Raw genomic sequence first — 22,266 nt, 5'->3', positions numbered from 1 at the left:
CTAATCATTAACAAATGTTTGGCCTTCCCAGGATGGAGGCTGAGCAACAAAGAAAAGGTGTGAGAAATAGCTCTCATCTGCTCAGAACCTGGGCTTAAGTGCATGTCCAAGGTAACACTATCAAAGTTTCTGTGCCAAGCTCCTTGCTGTGAGTTAATATGCAAATGTCTGGATGCTGAGATGACTAGTGAGTGGCCTAGAAGATTGCAGATATCTCATGAGAACAACATCTGCCATTGCTTCTGCTGCACTTCTCTGTGTTTAAAGCCAAACCCTAACATGAAAGGGATGAAAAGATAGTCTGAACCACCAAAGAGAGGTGTTTGTTTTGGAACTCAGATAACCGGTCAGGCCACATTTTTTTTTTGCCTTTTCACAATTCCTTAATATGTGTATGTTAACCCTTTTAAAACAATCTTTCATCCTTAAGCACCTCAAAACCCAGGAATGCTGACGAAGGCTGTGACTACTACAATGGCTGCCACATATTAGAAACTGCCTGATAGTGGATCTACAATCTGTTCTGTTTTGAACTTAGTCCTCAGAGAAGCAAGGGTAAATGTAGCAAACCAAATGTTATGCCTGAATTAACAGTTGGTGCTCCATTAAACTTCCTAAACAGATGAGACCTCAATGTATGACTGTGTAAAGAACATCATACCCAGATTATTTTTAAGGCTGAATGTTTCCTACTAGTTCTGTGCTCAGAGGTCACTCTTGGTGGTTCTTTCACAATTATATATGGTAATAGAGATCCAAGTGAGTTCTGTCATGTGAAATATAAGTACCTGTACCTTTACTCCAGATACTCATATTTAGGTTAATAATGATCATTTTTGATACTTCTAAATTACCCATTCCTTTTATTAGGCACTTCTATCTAAAATCTTCCTTTTACTCATTGCACTGATTCAGAACTTTAAGAGTTTTTTCTTTTCTTTTTTTAAACAGGATTATTCCAGATTTGACTCAGAACAGAGTGGTACTATGCTATTAGAATTTAAGGGGACAGGATTGTGTTTAAATTCATTACCCAGATTCAAAGTCAGGGACTTTGGAGTAGAAAGGGGAAGTGAATCAATATTCCTAACAGAAAAAGTGAAATCAGAAAACCCATAACTTTACTATATCTCAATTGCCCAGGAGTGATTTAAATAATAATATTTAAAATAATGAGCTTGAGAACTTTAACTCAAGCCCACAATTTTACCTCTCCATGATTATTCTTCATTGGACCTTTCTTCAAAGCTCTACTCCAGCTATCTTATCTCTGTTAAAATATTCCTCTAATAGTGTTATTTTCCAGATCCTTTCCATTCTTTATCTGTACCATCAAGTAACCTCCTAGAAAGTTCACACTACTTTCTTTCATTAGTGTTCTATATTTTTATTGTTTGTGTTCTATATTGATTTTTTGGAGAGATTGGTGGTTTGGGGCACATCCAAAGGTTGCTCAGGGCCCATTCTTGGCTATGTGGTCAGGAATGGCCCCTGTTATTGCTTGGTGTACCATATTATGTACTGTAAATTCAACTAGGGTCTGCAGCATGCAAGGCAAGAACCATAACTCCTAAGATATCTTATTTCCTAAATACTGTTTGGAATTTTCAAAAATTGCTCAAATGTCTCTCAAGAATATGAGACAGTAAAAAGTGATTATATCTCTCATATTTTCCTTTTGTACTATTATAATTATAGTAAGATTAATTTATGCTGAATCACTAGTTAGAAAGGATTTACCACTTATTTATTAAATTTATGTGTCTACTGAAATATACTGGAAAGTTCTTGAATAAAGAACTAATATTTAGTAAGAGCTCATATTTAAAGATTTTTGAAATTATTCCTTGTTGACTGTAATTTGCTTAGAAATAATAATATATAGAATAGCTCAAATGGTAGTATTCACTTTAGGCATATGAAAGACCCTAAGTTTGAGTACTAATTCCTGAGTACCATAGAAATAAAGTCCTGGTGGTCCCAACCAACACTGGATGAGATTCCATGCTTACACTAGGTCAAGTTCTATTGGAAGCAGCTCCTTCTCAAAAGAGAAAAATCCATAAAAGAAAACTAAACTTTCTTTGAGGGGGTAGACAAATATATACAATTTTTCCTTTTACTTACATTTAAATATAATTTACACCAAGTTGTTTATAAATCCTGCCACACTTAAAATAATGAAAACAGTTTTTTATGCTTTGTTTTTCAGATGATTGCTAGAGGAACACAATAAATGTATACTGTCATAACCTTTAAAGTTTCTCTTTAGTAGTATACAAGGAATTTCAGAGAATGATATACCAACTAACTTCCACTGAGAACTCTCAGCTAAGGAGTTTTGTAGTCTTTCAGGTGAGTTGACCCTTTTTGTTAATGGTCAGATACAAAATGATCTTATATTTACCTACTGCCTCCCGAAAGCCAAACAACAAATAACAAGAAAAAAACTCCTATGTAAGTAATGTTATTGAGGATTCAATCAGCTCTGTCTAGTGCTGACAGAAACAGACTTAAAAGTGTATATTGTGGCACAATTGTCTCCTCTACTACTTCAAAATATTTGCGATGACATAGGGTTAAGGTAATGACCATCAGGCCATTCTATTGTTCACATTTCTGTTCAAAGATAGCAAGTCTATGATTCCCTGCTGTGCAAACATCCTTTTTTATTAATACTGGGTGAACTAGCATGTAAACACATTTGGCTTCAGAGAAAACTAACAGAATTGGAAATGAAGAATATTAAAGCGCAATGTCTAGAATCAGGTTTTCAAAATACAAGTGAGAAAAAAAAAAAGAATATTACAGAATAAGCAGCAGAGCTGAAATGAAAGTGGTTCAGCATATTAAAACTGAAACGTGACACCAATGTATTTTACTCATCTATCCAAGTGATCAGAATACACTTTATTCACACAGGAAATTATTACATTGCTTAGAAATAAAGATTATTTTTTTACTATTTCCAATATATAGTGTTTAATTGGGGCTTTTCTATTTATCTGAATCATTGTTTATGCAAACGGTTCACAAAAAACTTTCCAGTATCATTTGATTCAAATTATGTTCTCATATGTAGTAACTAGACTCTAAACTTTTATTTTATAATTACATATAGGATGTTTTCTCCATTTATACTCTAAGCCAGTTTGAAGTTTAGTACTATTTATTTTATTGTATCCATCCCCAGTGCTTTCCACATAGTTGGCACTCGTACCCACATATCTAAATCCAAAGGCATTTTTCACCCTGTATTGATAATACTCCCTGAAGCTATATAATATATCCTTAGTTGGTACACAATCTAAATATATTTTAATTGATAAAATTGAGGCAAGTTGTTTAATGGAAAAATGCCTTAGATTGCTTCAATGCTTCAATGGACTAGATAAAGTGAAATTTCCTAAATACTCTGTTGGCATTATATTAAATAATGCTCCTTAGATTCTAAAATATAGAGAAAAGTGGTACATGTGTCTATTTCTCGATGCAAAGTAGTATTTATATAAACATTCTGATACTAATTAAAATATAACTATAGATATAACAAACTATCAAAGAAATAGGGTTGCTCATATTTATAAAGTTGTTTTTTTGAAGGATGGTTTATGCAGCTAATTTTTAAATGAATAGAAAAGTCTTCCTGTCCTAATGGTCACTTTAGAATTAGTAAGCATTTAATTAATATATATTTAATGAATCAAGTACGGTAGTCTAAGTAGAAAGTAGAATATATGAATTTTTTTGTAGACGGATTCAACTCACTTTTTTATCTTGGTGTTCTTTGAAACTTGCAGTTTTGTTTCATCAGTAAAAAATGAGATGAATTCTTTTATGGGACCATACAAATGTATAGACCCTATTAAATAATATCAAGCATGTTCTCTTTTAAAAGACAGTTCATGTTAAAACTGCAAATGCCTACTGGTAACCATGGATAGAAAAGATATCATTAATGGGCATTGACTTTCTAGGAATAAAGCAAGGAGTTCAAAGTACATCTTATAATTAGGAGAATGTGCTGTAATCAAGGGTTCACATTTAGAAAGCTTAGAGAGAAAAAGTACCATTACACAGAGAATGGTCCTAACTCTTTTGATTCTGCAGAGTGCTAATAATGTTGGCTCAGTTTGACTTCTCAGGACTGAAAAGACACTAATATATTAGGAAAGATATATGAGGGGTAGTTTTTGGGGTGGGGGAAATCCTTAAACAAAATTTGATTTGCCTAGGTCACTTTTCAAAACATAATTCTACCTGGTCATTCTCTTTGTCCATTTGTCTTTGGGTTTACTTTGTTCCTTTTCTCTTTCTGCTTTTTTCTCTTATCTCATTTTCTTTTCTTTGTGCATCTTCAAATATGTTTTCAAGAAAATGAGGAATTAAAAAATGCAATATACTGATTTTCAGTCATTGAATAATCACTAGCTCAAGACATACTTTGAACTGTGCTCACATTCCACAGATGTGAATAGAAGCAGGCAAGAGCCCGTTCTTTGTAGACTTCTGGCAGTACAAGGATAAGTCACAAATAAAGAAAGACTCTTCATGAACAGTGTGATCTGGGAAGATGAGACACAGACCCCGGGATCTGAGTGACTGAAATATCTCTAATGAACTCTCGTGTGCCATTTCCTCTGAGCTTCAGTCCAGAGTGGAAAGACTACAAAGCAAGCCATCACTCTTGAAAGTGCAGCTACTAGGAAGAAGAAAGAAAAATGTGTGAAGCTGAAGAGAGATTCTGAATTAGTGATAAGCTGCTGCATCCCACATGCAGAGGCATTTTTTAATTCCTGGGGATAGTGTTTTATTAAACAAACTGTACTTCTTTGCTATGTCCTTCCTTAACGCTCTGTATAGATATTATGGTTTTAGGAAATATGACAACAACATGGTTATCAAAATTAATCCTTTGCCAGTAGAAGTAAGAGCGGCTTATTTATCTACATGCTATGTAAATAGCTACTTAGGTTAAGGCAAATAGCAGGGACCTATTTAAAATATCCTTAAATTTTTCTCCAAAATTAAGCGCTCAATGCCCACATTCAGAAGCTGTGGAAAATATTAATAAAAAAATGTGAGTTTGTGGAATATTAGAAAGGAATAAATTAAATGTGAATATGCTTTTATCTATTGTTCTAATATGCAGCCTTATTGTCATTTCTCCCCCTTTATTTCTCTTTCATCTACATAGACAACAGATACACTTCTATCTCACCAAACTCCAATTTTGTGTTGTTTCTTCTCTAGAGCTTCTAGTACAAAGATAAGAAAGTTAATTAGTTGCATCAGCTCAAGATAAAAATGCTTAAATGGACTATTTAGTCTCCTGTAACAAAACAAACAAACCAAAAACAAAATAAACCACCACTATCACAACAGCAATAACACCAGACATTTTCATGGGCAAACTCTTTTCATAGAGATGTCTATGGTAGTTAGAAAGAGCCTTTACAAATGTAAATTTTCAACATCAGGAATGACTGATTTGGACCAAACTTACTGAAGCAGTGTATTCAGTATATAATACTGAATATCTGCAGATGAGGTTGAATTACTCATTGAACATATGCACAGTAGTCACCATCCTGCTCTTAAAAAGCAGGTGTCTGATGCTAGAAAAATAAAAATAAATCAAAAATACATATATTTAATTTTATAGAATGCAAGTTTGTACATACAGTTATAATAATTTGAAAACTAAATCTCCTGTCTACCTAAAAGTAAGCAAACTGCTCAATAAGTTAAACATTTATTTAATTAAAAACGAAGACCTATAATATTTTAACACTGCAATTATACTAAAATAATTGCGAGGAAGCTGTGTGTGTGTGTGTGTGTGTGTGTTTTGATTCTAGGCGTGTGACTATATGTGTGGTTTCTCATCTATAAGATAGGAATGATCATAGTATTTCTCTTATATCTATATTTAATCAGTAAGCAAGATTGTATAGACATAGCAGTGTCTGAGTAATCTGAGCAGTCAAATGTGTTTTCTTTGATCTTATTTTCTTTATTTTTATTTTGGGGGGTGGGGCACACTCAGGGGTGCTCAGGGGTTATTTCTAGCTTTGCACTAAGAAGTCGCTCCTGGTAGGTTTGTGGATATTATGGGATACCAGGGATGGAACTTGGGTTGGCCACATACCAGGCAAATGTCCTCCCTGCTGTGCTATCTTTCCGGTCCCCCAAATGTGGGGTTTTTGTTGGTTTTGTTTGTTTGTTTGTTTTGGTTTGGTTTTTGATTTTTGGGCCACACCAGGTGACTCTCAGGGGTTCCTCCTGGCTATGTGCTTAGAAGTCACTCCTGACTTGGGGGACCATATGGGACGCTGGGGATCAAACCGAGGTCCGTCCTGGGTAAGCTGTGTGCAAGGCAAATGCCCTACCACTGCACTATCACTCCAGCCATCGAAATGTGTTTTCTTAACATTAACCCTTTTCTTGATATTTGAAAAGATTTTCAATAGATATATTTGAATAATAATTCATGCAATTTTTTAGTGTTACTGCATTTCCTTGCATATTTTGTCTATGATTTTCTTATACAGTATAAACTTCTTACATAATTGAGGTGTAGCTACCATAGATAAAAACTAAACTCCAGACAATCTTTAAATTTAACATAGTTGCTACAAATGCTCCCTCTCCTCCACTTCTTTTTTTTCTATCCCAGGATCTTTATCAGTATGTCAACTCACCCTTAGTCAATATATCTCCTCAGTCTTCTCTGGGTTATGTAATTATCAGTTTTTCATAACTTGGACAGTGTGAAATTTCAACTCTTTTAAAAATACCCTTTATTTTGTTATTGCCTCTAAAGTTTACTTGCTGTCATGTTTTCCTGATGATTGGGATCAGGGTCATTGGTTTAGGGAAAAATACTGGTGTGAAAGAGTCTTTTTCTTTTGATATATAAGGAGGAACCTGATATTGTCAAACCTTCAGCTAGTGATGTGATAGATTACTTCAGTAAGGTGACATCTTTCTGGTTTATTTTTCCTTTATTATAAGTGACTATTTTTCTATTTCAGTTTGATTTTTGGGGAGGCTGGCCATGAAGTCCAGATCAAACTTATGGAAAGTCAACCACCATCATCATCATTTGGAGTCTCGTTAAAAATACTTAGAAAATTTTTCTAAGATTTGTACCTTTTCCCCCATTTGTGTATATATTCACACAGATATTATATTTATATTTATAATCTTTGGGGGTATTCACACAGATATTATATTTATATTTATAATCTTTGGGGGTGGAGAATTGAAATTAGGTTCTTATTCTTATGGTGTATACACTCTACCACTAAAATAAATTTCTAGCTCTGGGTTATAACTTAATACTGAATTATTTTGTTGTTCATATTTCTTTAATCTGGCCACAGAGAAAAATAGGTTTACTCACACCAACTGCAAGACATTTTAAAAGTGTCTTTCATAGATTTCAATTACTGAAGTGGAGTGAAAAGAAAATTCCAGCAAAATTCTAGAAATGAAATTGGTAGTCAGGAGTCTGTCTGTACAAATAAGTATTGATAGAAAGTAGAGTTGCATTTCATGGTGGTTTGCTCCTTTAATGAAGGTAATCTAAAGTGTAACATTTTATACAGTGAGGAACTGATTCTGCTTGGCTGTATCTAATCACTTGGGAAAGAGACTTTAGGTCCACTGATGACAAGTTTTCTGTGAAGAGAACATCTGTCTAAATCGATGAGAAATATTAGCACAGCAATACATGAAACAAATTCTGATTTTAATATCATTCACAATTATACCGTGAGAATCAATAACATTTGTAAATATGACAATAAACATACAAAAATAAAAACTTACAGTACTTTTCTTTTTTTTTCCTCCCCCCCCCCTACAGTACTTTTCTTAGACCATTAAGAGAAGGGAGCTAGTCAAGTGTGAAAACTTGATGTCATAAAAAATGGCAATTTTCTGGTTTTTATGAACAAAAAAGGATAGAAATGTTGACAATGAACTTTTTATTAGTGTTAAAAATTACATTAATCATCAAAGAAGTTACAATTTAATTACCAAAATCTATGTAATGTTTTGAACAACCATAATATAGTGTTGTTTCACACTGAAAGGATATACAAAATTTTAGAATTAATTCAGAGACATGATTATATGCTCATTCATGTAATCAGAGACATACACAATGTTCATGTTTATACTGACTAGGACCCTTTTGCCATATATACATTATTATTGTTTGAAAGTATTAATAATAATAATTATTATTATTTTGAATATTTTGAGAAATTCCTTTAAAAATGTTCTTGCTGTCAAAAATGACTCCACAAGGGAGGCATTTAAGAACCAGGGATACACAATGTCTGTGCTATTTTAAATATTTTAGGGCACTGAATATACTCTTGCCTCATATATTATTACCATATCTAAAATTTTCTCTCTGTCTTTCTGAAAATTAAACTCATCTCACTTTCTTTTTAAAAATAATATCTTTATTTAAGCACCATGATTACAAACATGTTTGTAGTTGTGTTTCAGTCGTAAAAAGAGCACGCCCCCATTCACCAGTGCAACATTCCCACAACCAATGCCTCCCATCTCTCTCCTAACCCACCCCCTGCCTGTATTTGAGACAAGCACACTACTTCTCTCACACATTAATATGTAGGTGTGCAGAAGGCGTTTTTGTATTGTGTTTTTGTGTTCTTAGTGTATATCCCTAAGAGTGGTATAGCTGGATCATGATAGTTGTTAGTGTAGTTATTTCTCTTATTGAACTCACCACTCTTTGTGGTAAGCTTCATATTGTGAGCCGGTCCTTCCATCCCTCATCTCTATTGTCTCTGGGTATTGTTATAATAATGCTTTTTATTTTTATTAAATCCTAGAGGAATAAGACTATGCTGTGTTTATCTCACTCCCTCTAACATATTTCACTCAGCATAATAGTTTTCATGACTATCCATGTACAAGAAAATTTCATGACTTCATTTCTCCTGATGGCTGCATAGTATTGTGTATATGCATTGTGTATATGTACCACAGTTTCTTTAGTCACTCATCTGTTAGAGGGCATCTTGGTTGTTTCCAGATTCTGGCTATTGTAAATAGTGCTGCAATGAATATAGGTGTGTAGAAGGCACTTTAGTATTGTATTTTTGTGTTCCCAGGGTATATCCCTAAGAGTGGTATAGCTAAATCATATGGTAGCTCAATTTCCATTCCTTTTTCTTTTCTTTTTTTTGGGGGGGCCACACCCATTGACTCTCAGGGGTTACTCCTGGCTATGCGCTCAGAAGTGGCTCTTGGCTTGGGGGACCATATGGGACGCCGGGGGATCGAACTGAGGTCCATCCTAGGCTAGCGCAAACAAGACAGGCACCTTACCTCTAGCGCCACTGTGCCGGCCTCTCAATTTCCATTTTTTTAAATATCTCCACATTGTTCACTTTCTGATAAAAATTTCTTGTACTCATTTATCAAAAATCTACCCATCTGATTCTTTAAAACACTTATTTTTGACCTTAGTGGAATAATTTTGCAAACTTTTATAATAGTTACCTCCCTTGCTTTTTTTTGGAAAAATATGATGCCTGTAATTTTACACTGTGTACAAAATATGTACATAGAACCCAGTTACATATTTATTAATGAATATTTGTCATTATATAATACTTAAGTGAATTATTGCTTTGATGTGTTAAAAAATCTTGCCCTTTTATGTTTAAACAGAAATGAGTATTTATAATTTTTATCCTTTGCAAAGTGCTTTAACTTACAAGTGATTTTCTATACAGTAGTTCAATATATTCCAAACATATCTATAAAAATATGTCATTTCTCACAAGTAGAAATTAAATGAGATTTTTAAGAGGTTAAATGATTGGCAGAACAATATACTTGGGAAAAAAAAACAGCATTGTTTTCTCATTAAAAATGTAAACAGTCTTCAAATGGCACTGATCTCTGGTTGTTAGAATTTAATAATGAAACACTGGTATCAATCTATAGTTTTAGTTTTAGTCAAAGATATGTTCCACAAGTTCATTGTAATGATCTAGGATTAAATGTTTTCATAAGTTAGAGTTAATTACTCTTCTTATAGTCCCAGAGTATTTTATAAATGGCAATTTAATTTAGTTTATAACAGCCTTATATTGGTAGATACAATGAACTCCTCCTAGACTTACTCAGATAGCAAATAATTTAGTCCACTTTTCTTTACATTAGGCTAACCAACTTTTTCCACTATTTTACTCCTTAGTGGAAAATACTCTGCCTATTTCTGTCAGGAGATCTTGTGTCTGATAGTCTGCAGAGGATGTAAAGAAGATTCTCTGGACACAAGTGACATCTACCTTGCTTACCATACCACTGCAAATGTTCACAGCAGATAAAACTCTCCTCTTCCCATGCTGTTGGGGAGGAAATGTCCTATGGATACAGCCTCAAACCCTTTGTTGTAGGATCCACTATCCCCCTGGCATGCTGTCCAGAGTGGGCATGATTATAATTCCTCCTGGGAATGTTAACCCCCAAACAAACTTCCTCTGGGCAGTAGAAAACACTCTTCCTCTTTTTTGTTTTCTCAAAGGAACAAACTCTCATAATTTCTCCTCTGGGACACATAAAATGCCCCTTTATTAGTGTAGGCATTTACAAAATATAAGAAATATTTGACATCTGCTTCTCTGTGTTCTGTTCTGGAAAAATTCCCAAAACAATGAGGTAATAAGGAATGAGTAAGCTATATGAGACAAAGGAAGGGAAAGTCAGAAGAGGACCACCACATGTTGTTTTTTAACATGACATTTCCATAGACAGCTGCTCTTCATGAGAGGGTGAGCATTTTCATGAGACTAAATATTTTTCCATTTTTATATTATAGTTCTTTGCATAGAGTTTCACATCTTCCATTCATATATATTGTAGAATCAGGAAAGAAATCTATAAAGGGAGAAGAGAAGATGAAGAGAGGGAAAGACAGGAAAGAAACATATTAAAAAAAGAAAGTTGGAAAAAGGACTATATATATATATAAATTTGTCAATGAAACAAGAACGCAAAGTAAACTAGTCAAATACTATTGTTAGTAAAGTTAATGTGTATCAGCCTCACTGCTATTTAAATTATATAGGATTGAAATATATATCTGCTTCATTAGTATTTTATATATATATATATATATATATATATATATATATATATATATATATATATATATATATATGCAGGGGTTAAGTTTCTTGACTTGCGTGCAGACAACCCTGATTTAATTTTAGGCATTACACATGGTCCCCCAAGATCTTCCAGGAGTGATTCCTGAGTACAGAGCCAAGAATAAGTCCTGAGCACTACTGGATAGGGCCCAAAAGCCTAAAAAGAGTAAAAAAAAAAAAAATATATATATATATATATATATATATATATATATATATATTAGTACTCAAACATAGTAGTTAAATATATTTTAAATAGTAGTACTTTATATATATTATATATGCCAGTGTAAAAATATATCAGCTTATCATCTTCCCATGAGTGCAAGAACTAAAGGATGAGTCATGAATATAAATTCTTGTAAGCAATTCTAAATAGGGCTGTTTTGAGACCATCTCTGTAATAGATAGGACTCTTAAACTCATTCTACTCCCAACTCTTTTCTGCAAGAAAAATCCAATAGGAACAAATGCTGCCAGCAAACATTCAGATTTATTATGTGACTGTTTGAGGTTATTTTTACTCATTGCTTGTTCAGAAATACTTTACTTGATAAAATTTTGTGACCTATACATTGAGTTCCACAAACCCATCTGGAGTTATGACCAACAGTTTAAGAAGGTAGGTCCCATATATTGTAACATCCAGTCTTCTTTAAGAGTCTCTTTCAAGGGATTCTTCTGAATCTCTTTAATCTCCCTAAATAGATTATTTTGTCAAACGTGATCACCACTCCCAGCCTCACCTGAGTGCATTGGAGGTAACGCTTGACCTAAAGGTATTTAATTAACCAACCAAAATGTGCCCTTTAGTAAAACAATGAATGGAGAGAGTCAAGGAATGAAGCAATTTGCAGAGAGAGTTGATGATGACACAGGTTCTTATAGCAGGAGTCTGGGATGCTCTCAGGTCTCAGCAGAAAAAGAAGCCAAGAAAGCAGAAAACAAGAAATAGAGACTATAATGAAAAACAAATTGGCTTTAGAAGCTTTTCATGAAGCATGGGGGTTGGGGATCAGATATCTCTGAGTTGTAGGGAGTTTTAGAGGAAGATCTGATGAAAGGAAGAGGTGGGGTAGGGAAAGGGAAAAAGGGAAAGGATTGTGCTTTACAATAATAATGTGGACATAAATTTGGGTTACATCATCTTGTAAATTGCAGTGCTAGCAGATGTGTATTCTTCTTTCCTTGTGTGATGTTTTCTGTTCTTTCAAATCTAGATCCCGATTAAAACAAAAATGATAAAGAAAAAGGGAGTCAAGACATTCCTAGCTCTCCTAAGAAACAATGGAAGCAGAATTCCATAATCAGGACTCCTTGGCTCTGAGCTTTAAGGTCATACAACTCTGAAATATCATTTTAAGTTATACAATAGAAGGGGATAGAGCAGTAGCACACCTGGTAGGGCATTTGAATTGCATGCATTTGACCTGGTTTTGATCCCCAGTGTCCCATATGGTGGTGCCTCAAGCCTGCAGAAGTGATTTCTGAGCGCAAAGTCAGGAACTGAGCATTACCAGGCGTTGTCCAAAAACCAAGGGGTGGGGGAGAATGATATACAGATGGAAAAATATTGGTACACTGAAGATATTGGTACTGAAGATTAGCAGTTCATAGGTGAAGTTCGGATATTTTATGTTTTGTGGAATGATGCGTGACTCTCAAACAATGTTGGAGAAAAAAAGCTTCTATAATACATTATTTATTTGAAGACAGAGTAAACATCATCAACTCAGTTTTGTGCAGTAGTTCTCTTTCCTGAAAGATAGATCCTCACTCTTGCAAATTACAAAGATGCAACATGAGGTGGATTGTTATGTCATTGATCATAATATCGGGTGTCTGTACAGTCCAACATTAAGTCCTGCTTTAAAATGTTTTATTCCATTTCATAATTTGCATTTATTTATAAAAATTTCATGGATTATATGAAAGGTCAACGTATTCTTTCATTCTCTTTTTTTCTCTTCTTCCTTCCTTTCTTCTTTCTTTCTTTTTTTCTTTTTTCTTTCATTCTCTTTCTTTTCTTATTCTCTTTCTTTCTTTCTTTCTTTCTTTCTTTCTTCTTTCTTTCTTTCTTTCTTTCTTTCTTTCTTTCTTTCTTTCTTTCTTTCTTTCTTTCTTTCTTTCTTTCTTTCTTTCTTTCTTTCTTTCTTTCTTTCTTTCTTTCTTTCTTTCTTTCTCTTTCTTTTCTTTCTCTCACTTTTCCTTCCTTTTTTTTTATTTTTGGATCTACCCAGCAGCACTCAGAGATTACTCCTAAATCTGCATTCAAAAATCACTCCTGAAAGGCTTGGGAGACCATGTGGGATGATAGGGATTGAACCTGGTTTGGCTACATGCAAGGCAAACAACCTACTGGCTGTGCTATTGCTTCAGCTCCATACCTTCATACTCTGTATGTGTATAATTATCACTATCCCTTCAAAAAAAATACCCTAAGTTAATTTTTTCCAACTTCCTCTCCTCTCCTCTCCCATTAGTTCCCTAGGTCATTAGTATAGAAATTAGTTATTCTGTTTCTTGCCAATTTGTTAGCTTTATTTATCCTAACCCACATCTGAGAATTTTACTTATTATATTCACTTACAGTTGAAATAAGTATTTCACTTAGTGATTTCAAAGAACACAACACCTCAAGATATCTTCTTTTGTCTTGACAATGTCTCCTTTTTAAAAGGCAAATTATTTGGGGGAAGGAGGAAAAACAGTAAGTAGACAGAGTGCTTGTCTTGCATGCAGTCAAAACAGGTTTTCTGGAACTGCTTCTGGTCTGATTACTGCAAGGAGCGATCCCTGAACACCAGTGGGTGTAGCCTTAAATTTTAAAAGGCAAAGTAATATTCCTTCACCTTTATATTTAATATATGTTCAATAATATATATTTATATCACACAACTTCTTTATCTAGTCATCTATTGTTAGGCAGATTCAGGAGTGAACACTGACCATAAAGCCAAGGGTTATTAATAACTGAGCACAGCTGGATATTGTCCTCAAAAATAAATACGTCAAAAATTATATAATTAAAAATTATTGAGCATCTACTATATTTCAGAAATTTAATTTATAGCCTAGCTTGAGAAATGAGAACATATACCGATGCAATTCGAAATCAAAGTAAAGGGTGATTTATCTCTCTGATCCAAAGATCAGAGAGAGGGGACAGCTAATAGGGCATTAATTTACCTTGCATGATGTAGGGGATTTTCTATATAAATCACTGGTATCATGCACAAATGCCTGATTCATTAAAATCACGAGAATATCCATATAGTTGTTCTTATTTTCCACTGTGGTCACTGGATTCTGTTGTAAATAGAACTTCACATTAAATCTTGGATATATTAGTATACGAGAAAAGTTTAAGTCGAGGAGTTCTCCTTATCCACTTTCTGAGCAGTTTTTTAATCCAAGCACCTTTAATTTTGATGCCACTTGTTTGCTAAACTCAGGAGTTGTTCATATAATTTGCACTGCATTTTAGAAGACTGACTTTTTTACAAAAATTAGGGCCATCTCTCAATGACGTCATTTCTGATAGTTATAATCAAAATCTTATGGTTGGCCTTCTCTCACCAAGACTTCTTGATATCAAGTCAACCTTGCAATTTAAATCAGAAAGAATAATTAGAAGCTATATTGTCTGCAGCAGTCAAACAGATTCCCTAAGATTTTGGCTAGATTTATCAAAAGGTGGACGTCAGAATGACCAAATCCTGCAACTGATTTGTGCTTTGTTCTTGAATGGACGTAGAATAAAGTGGTTGTAGCAAAAGAGAAATTTGAAAAACTGTGAGTACCATTATTTTATGGTTTATACCATTTTTTTGTGATATATTTATTTTATTATTATAACACAGTCATATATAACAAGAAATGTTAAGAAAGTTCATAAATTTAAGTAATGATAATTTTTTTCACAAATTTATTGATCCACATGAAACTATATTTTCCAATGTTGTCATTTGCTTCTTAGCAACCTTAATACAGTTTTAAGCTGTTTTGCAGTAAAGAACCAAGAGATCACTGAAACAGGCCTTATGAACTTGAGCAATAAATGTATGGTTACCCAACTCATCTGTCAATATGTACAGTTCTTTGGTTCTGTCATTCTGGGCTTTACCAGAGGGCTTAGATGATGCAATGCAGTTATCAAGGTTATGTTATAACTACCCTGTAACTCAGAACTACTACACCAGTTGTCAACAGAGTGTGAGCCTTTATCAAGAGGGAAATGAAATCTTGATTGCTTGATGATTGATAGAATTGATTCTCAGCTAGGAGATAGACTTGAGAGTTTGTTAAATGAGATGAAGAAGACACCAAAAAGTATCCTCCTACAAGTCTACATGCACTGATCGATATATACCTATTAGACAATATTATTGAAACAAGCAAACATGAGGTTACCATGTACCAAGTACCATGCTACTTGATATTCTGTATTTTTTCCAAGTAACACAGATACTGCCACTGAATCATTTCCTATGGTTTCTTGGAGCTATATTAAACTGATTCAAGGAATTTGGTTGATAGATCATAATAACTATAAAAGTGCTTTGGAACTTCTGTTTTACTAAGCCACTGTAAAACCTGAGCCATGGTAACATTCAAAGATTATTCAAGCCTTCATGTGTCAGGATGAGCATAGACTAGCTCTCAGATACATTCATACTATGAAGCTAATACTGAACACAGATAGTGATGTTATCCTTCACCTCACCATTTTGCTTTTTAATAGGTGCATGGTTGAGGCCTGGAGTTTACTGTGGCAATATTCTAATAGGGTAAATATAAGGACTTTCTAAAGCACACTAATGAAGTCTGTCAGGAAGTGGGCTTAATGGAGTATTTGCTAAAGTTACCATTGACTAACACTGAACAGGAATGTTCAGTAAGATTTTTGCAGTCCAGTAACAGTGTTCAGAATAATGAATTCCTTTTAGTTCACCACTTACAGCATGCCAATTACATCCCTGCCTTGAAACTGAACCAAACTCTGAAGATTAATCTTATGAATGATAGTGATCCTTGTTTACAAGAGAGATCTGTGGTTTGAAATTCTATATTAGACCAATTTGGGAAAATATCCTTCCTAGAGTTCAGCAAAAATTAGCAATTGACCAAGCTAAACATCCATTCTTCGAGAAGATTCTAGACCCAAATCATTATCAGCATTTCTAAAGCCAATTGTAAAGGGAACTATATTGTCAAGATCTGTTTTCATCAATAATGTGTTGTCCAAAGTGGAGAGGTTTGGGCAAACAGTGAACCTAAAATTAGCATTTCTCTTCACAACAATCCTAAAAAGACCATCAAGAATCGAATACAAGGCTACATGATACATAGTTACATTGCTTGGAGAAATCAGATATGAGCAAAGAAAGCAGCAATGCCCAACAGACCAGAGTACTTTGGAATATCAGGATTCACCATTACGAGAAGACTTTGGAGATATGTTTATAGCCTTCAAACCTGTGAGCTCTTCTACTGAAGTAATTGCTGTTGTAGCTGAACAAGTACAAGATGGTAATCGAAATATGTTTGAATCAGAAGTAAGTCCTCCTGAACTGGAGAGACAAATAGTCACTTCACAAGATACAGAAACAAAGGAGTTCTTGATTGTAGATGTGGCACTTTCAGAACTAACTCACTTAAGCCCCACCCATGGTGTTAAAGCTTCTCTTTATGTGCCATCAGTCCATTAATGGGAAACTCCTTGAATTCCAAGGTACTAGTTTTAAATGTATCTGTTGAAAGTTATATCTCTTCAGTTAGAGCAGTTGTAGCCAATGTCCTTGATTATAATGGATATCAGGGCTTTTAAATTATGAAAGTGCTATTGTCTCTGAACATTAACTTGACCAGGAAATAGCATTGAACTTAAAAGATCAAGAAGTTGATGTTCTGTCATGGGATTAACTATAGACTCCTTGCATGTTCATAGTTAATCCCATGACAGTATACTTCAGGGATACAGAAACCCTATATCTCCTAGGTCAAGGGAATTCCCTCTATAATATCCCCAATAGTTACTGTGCCTATGCAGGGAGAAAAAGAAAAAAGAAGCACAAAATAATCATGTTTCCACATATAAATTTATTGATTGATCAATTTTTATTGACATCTTTATTTTGGTATAGATATTGAAGTTGATGTCTCTGATTTTATTTTATTTTCTCTTTCTCTTTCTTTTTGCACTCGGTTTTGATTTGATTTCAGAACCGAGACTATTGTGTGGTGGTTGCCTTTATTGCTGTAGTGCTCACTGGATATTTAATTTGATATTTCTTTCTGTATTGATGTGGTTTTTCAAATACCTTTTCAATGTCCTAGCTCAAACTGAGGTTGAAAGCTTTTAGAAGGACTCCACCATTTTCAGCTTATTTAATTTATTTTATTATTTTTTTTCTTATTTTTTACTCCATTTTATTGCTTTTCTTTCCTTCAAACAAAACCACATAACTCGAATTATCAAGCTCCACCTCTCAAATAGAAGGGGAAACAAGGGAGGGTACCAGAACCAAACAGGTATATGATAACCAATAGTAAGCTAGAAAAGAGGGGACCACCTACGCTAGCAGACTGGGGGGTGATGATGGGGAATGGAGATGGGGCGAGGACAAATTTGGTGATGGGTATTCCACTGATTCGATGTTAATATGTACCTAAAATACTACTGTGAAAGATATGTAAGCCAATATGATCAAAATAAAAACTTAAAAAAAAAAAGAAGTTGATGTTCTTATAGAAAATGTTGACTCACCAGAAGAAAAGCCTCCAATATCTGACGTTCCTCCTGAAACTCAAGAAATTCATGGGACTGAACATGAAGAGCTTGAAATTCAAGTTTCAGAACAAGGGGCTAGGACTCTTTCATGTAAGAGATGTATATCTCAGGAAGTCTTAAGCTTCAGTCTAATTTTTGATACAATTGAGCAATAGTTTTGTGACGTGTCTGAGGCTAAATACTCTGCTAAGTGTGGCACTGCTGAAGTAGATGGGGCACTTTTTATGGCTCAGAGAAACTTTACCTTGATATTAGAAGGTGAAGAAGGAGGTTGAGATTGGTGATTCTGCAGCATTTAATGTGTTAGCTAGAGCAACTAATACAGTGGTTGAGGAAAACCATATATACAGTGGGATCAATAGTAATCATGGACTTGTTGCAAGTTTGTCATTTTTCACAGCCAGTGATAAAGAGTCCCGTAAGGTAGAAACATTACCATATGTGTCTGAACCAAAAAGTAAAGAAATTACTTCAGACATAGTGAAATAGTCCATTTATGAAAATACATTTGTAGTAAGTAGAAATTTTTTCTACCAAGTTAGTCAAATCTACCTCTGATTGTTGAGGAAGCAAATTAAATAATTTCAGCCTAGCCAATGACACAATTTCCTCCAGAACTTGTACAAGAGCATGTGTCCAAAAGAAAACGTGAAATCTGCACAACAGGAATCGTCAACAGACGTTACTGCAAATATAATATCAGGGCTTTATGTTACTAAGAAACAAAAGAAAATTCTGGGGTTTCTGAAAGCGCCTCTTTTGATAAAGGAATGTCTCCAAATCAGCAAGTACCTCAAAAGTCTGTTATTCCTGTAAGAGGAAGAAGACAAATGAGTCCAGATGTATCAGAAAGTACTAATGCTATGCAACTATAGTTACTGAATCCAAGGATTCAACAAGGTTAAAAACATCTCTGCTTTTGGAATCAGCAAATAAAACTTCGTTTAGAAAAAAGAGGATAGGGGCCAGAGCGATAGCGTAGTGATAGGGCCTTTGCCTTGCATGTTGCTGACCCAGGACAGACCTCGTTCTATCCCCTGTGTCCCATATGGTCCACCAAGCCAATAGCGATTTCTGATAACCCCTGAACGTCATCGGGTGTGGCCCAAAAACAAAACAAACAAACAAACAAAAAAGATAATTAACTTGTTACAGAGAGGATTTCTAAAAGAATCATAAAAACCTATAGGAAATCAAGAAAATCTTGAAATGATAAATGATGCAATGTTACTGAAGCAGCTAGCCCTAGAAAGAGTACAAGGAAATTGAGAAGTGCTAAACTATAAGCTTCTGAAAATATAGAATGTAAACAAGATGAAAAGTCCAGTGGGCATAAACTGTTTATTATACATAGTAAAAAAATTAAATATAAAAGAAAAAAATTAGTGGAGAGGCCAGTGGTTCTAGCAGTAGGGTGTTTGCCTTGCACGCACTGACCTAGGATAGACCACAGTTAAATCCTGGCATCCCATATGGTCCCCAAGCCAGGAGCAATTTCTGAGCGTATAGCCTAGAGTAAACCCTGAGCGTCACTGGATGTGCCCCCCCCCCCAAAAAAAAAATTAGTGGAGCAATTGCAATAGAAGATTTTAAAGTCACCCTAGAAAACACTCCAGGTTGGGGCCAATGAGGTGGCGCTAGAGGTAAGGGGTCTGCCTTGCAAGCGCTAGCCAAGGAAGGACCTCGGTTTGTTCCCCGGTGTCCCATATGGTCCCCCCAAGCCAGGGGCAATTTCTGAGTGCTTAGCCAGGAGTAACCCCTGAGCATCAGACAGGTGTGGTCCGAAAAAAACAAACAAAAAAAAAAGAAAGAAAGAAAAAAGAAAATAAAAGAAAACACTCCAGGCAAATTTTGCCATGTTTGCTACACCTAGGAAAAGTGGTAGACCAAGAAAAATAAAGTCTGAAGACGTAACACCTAAAATTCATAAGGAAGAGAGATGTCATCCCCAGGATGACTCAGCATCCACACGAGATCTACAAGAAACACACCAACTAAAACAAAAAATACTCATGCTGGAAGACGAGCTTTAGAGAAATCAGTGTCAGTGCCAAATGAGGAACGTGAGTCCGTGATGAGCCCCATGAAAATAGTTAACAAAGGGACTGAAAATCAAAGCCAAAAACATCCACTGAGCTCATTATCTGAAGAACACATACAGGAAGAACCAAGCAATCAGGAAGAAAAATTCCTTGCCACAGTTGCTTTAACAAAAACTTCATCATTGCAGCACAAAGGCTAGATCTAGTAAGGCCATCTTGTTGCTGCACCTTTATAAAACACAAAATGAGTCTTGCTTCTACAATATCAAAGCCTCCAAGAAAAGCTAAAGCTAACAATACAGCAACTCTAACAAAATGGGAAGAATTGGTTTCAGATTTATCTTCTCAATTTTTCTCACCTGCTTTAAGAACCAGACTGAAAAATATAACTAATACATCCAAACTTGTTTGCTGATGAAGCTCAGTCAGTAGAAACTCTGGAAAAGGAAAAACTGACAAGTACCAGGTCTGCAAGCAAAAACACAGAAAAACAAAGTTCTTGGTCACCTCTTCCAGTAGAAATCAAATTAATTTCTGCCATGGTGAGCCTGTTGATGGAGAAAAGAGCAAACAGAGAAAAAATGCATATGTAACTGGGAAAGCTCTAAGAAGGAACAGGAAAAAAATAGCTTCTTTTCCAAAGCAAGTTTTATGCAGAAAAATGCTATAATTTTATCAAAATCTTTAATGCACACCTAGTTGTACAATCATCTAAATTATGTGGATTAATAAAATATGTTATTTTAAAAAATTAATTTATATAAATTATAGTAATTTTTTTAAAACAGAAAGTCTTTAGTAAGTATAGAACTCTATATGGAGTACGATTCTTTTAGTCTAGATAGTTTTCTATTTAATATTATGACATACATTTATATAAATATGGAATATTTATATAAATATGTAATATGCATATATTTATAAATATGGCTTTATGGAATGTTTAATAAAGTATATATACTTTAAAATGTGTCAATATGACTCCAAAATAAAAAATAACTAAAAAGAAGGATAATTATTTCAAGTTATTTAAACTGAAGTTGCAAAAATTCTGATTTCAAGATTCCATGGCTAGTTTTACGGTTCTTGATTCTCTTTAAGTTTTCTCTTCCATAAACTTCTGTTCTCAAATTCAGCTCTGATTGGTGATATGTGATATGTTCCATCCTGAGATTCTTTTTTAAAGCTCTGTCATCAAAATATTTACCTTTAATTATTGTAATTTTATAACAAAGGTAAATGACATTCGTTGCCTTTTGTACTCAGACACAGGTAAAAATATCATGCTTAGATAATGGGATATTTCTGGAAACAATAATAGACATATTGAATTCTGATCCAATTTGGTAAATATTATCTGACTGCTAAGAAATCAGGAGGCATATTGTAGCAACAGAACAGCATGAGTTCTAAAATAACCTTTTTATTTATTTAATCCATCTTATTAATAAAGATCTTTTCATTTTTCTGATGTAGGAATACTCCAAAGCCACAGGCTCAGAATTTTGACAGTTAATTTTGTAGGATATAATTTTCCTGCTTAACCCAAGAGGAAAAAGAGATGGATGATTGAGATTAATCATTTGTAAAATTATAATTCTGTCACAGATAATTTTCAAGATCTTTCCCTTTTCTAAAATCCTTGGAATGTACCATGAATCGTCACACTTTGTAACAGAATGTGTAACACATTAGGGAACTCCTAATAAAGCAAGCCTGTTATAAAAACAAACCAATTGCCTTATAATTGGCATGTTTCCCATGTAACTATTCTCCTGTGAAGGAACATGTGCCTTGGGTGAAGGATATAAAAATTATAATTCAAGAGGTAATTATCTCTGTCTCTTTTATAGTGTTTGAGCTATAATACATGTTTCTTTTTTCTTTTAAATTTGTGTAAGCCTATTAGAATATACAATTGTGTGCCCAGTGGTAAATTAATTTTTTGTGGCAAAGTGGGAAAATTCAGAAAGTTTAACTATTTTTAAATAAAATTATCAAAACATAGACTATTGATAAAATTGTAAAGATATCAACATATGTCCATAGCAAATATAAATAGGGTTTGCTGTCTTAGTGTACTCTGTAAATATGTGTGTGTGTGTGTGTGTGTGTGTGTGTGTGTGTGTGTGTGTGTGTGACTTTTTTGGACTATGCCTGGCAATGCTCAGATGTTACTCATGGCTTTGCACTCAGAAATCACTCCTAGAAGTGCTCACTAGAT

General features: G+C 34.3%; 1 pseudogene; it reads left to right on the top strand.

Annotated features, from left to right (window-relative positions):
• The first annotated feature begins 2,295 nt into the window (after window positions 1-2,295).
• On the top strand, window positions 2,296-20,712 carry LOC126008576 (protein ELYS-like; annotated as a pseudogene).
• Window positions 20,713-22,266: the final 1,554 nt, after the last annotated feature.

Source organism: Suncus etruscus, chromosome 5, assembly GCF_024139225.1.
Source record: "Suncus etruscus isolate mSunEtr1 chromosome 5, mSunEtr1.pri.cur, whole genome shotgun sequence".
NCBI lineage: Eukaryota > Metazoa > Chordata > Mammalia > Eulipotyphla > Soricidae > Suncus > Suncus etruscus.
The sequence above is the reverse complement of the archived record's forward strand: the minus strand, read 5'-3'. Positions and strand labels throughout refer to the sequence as shown.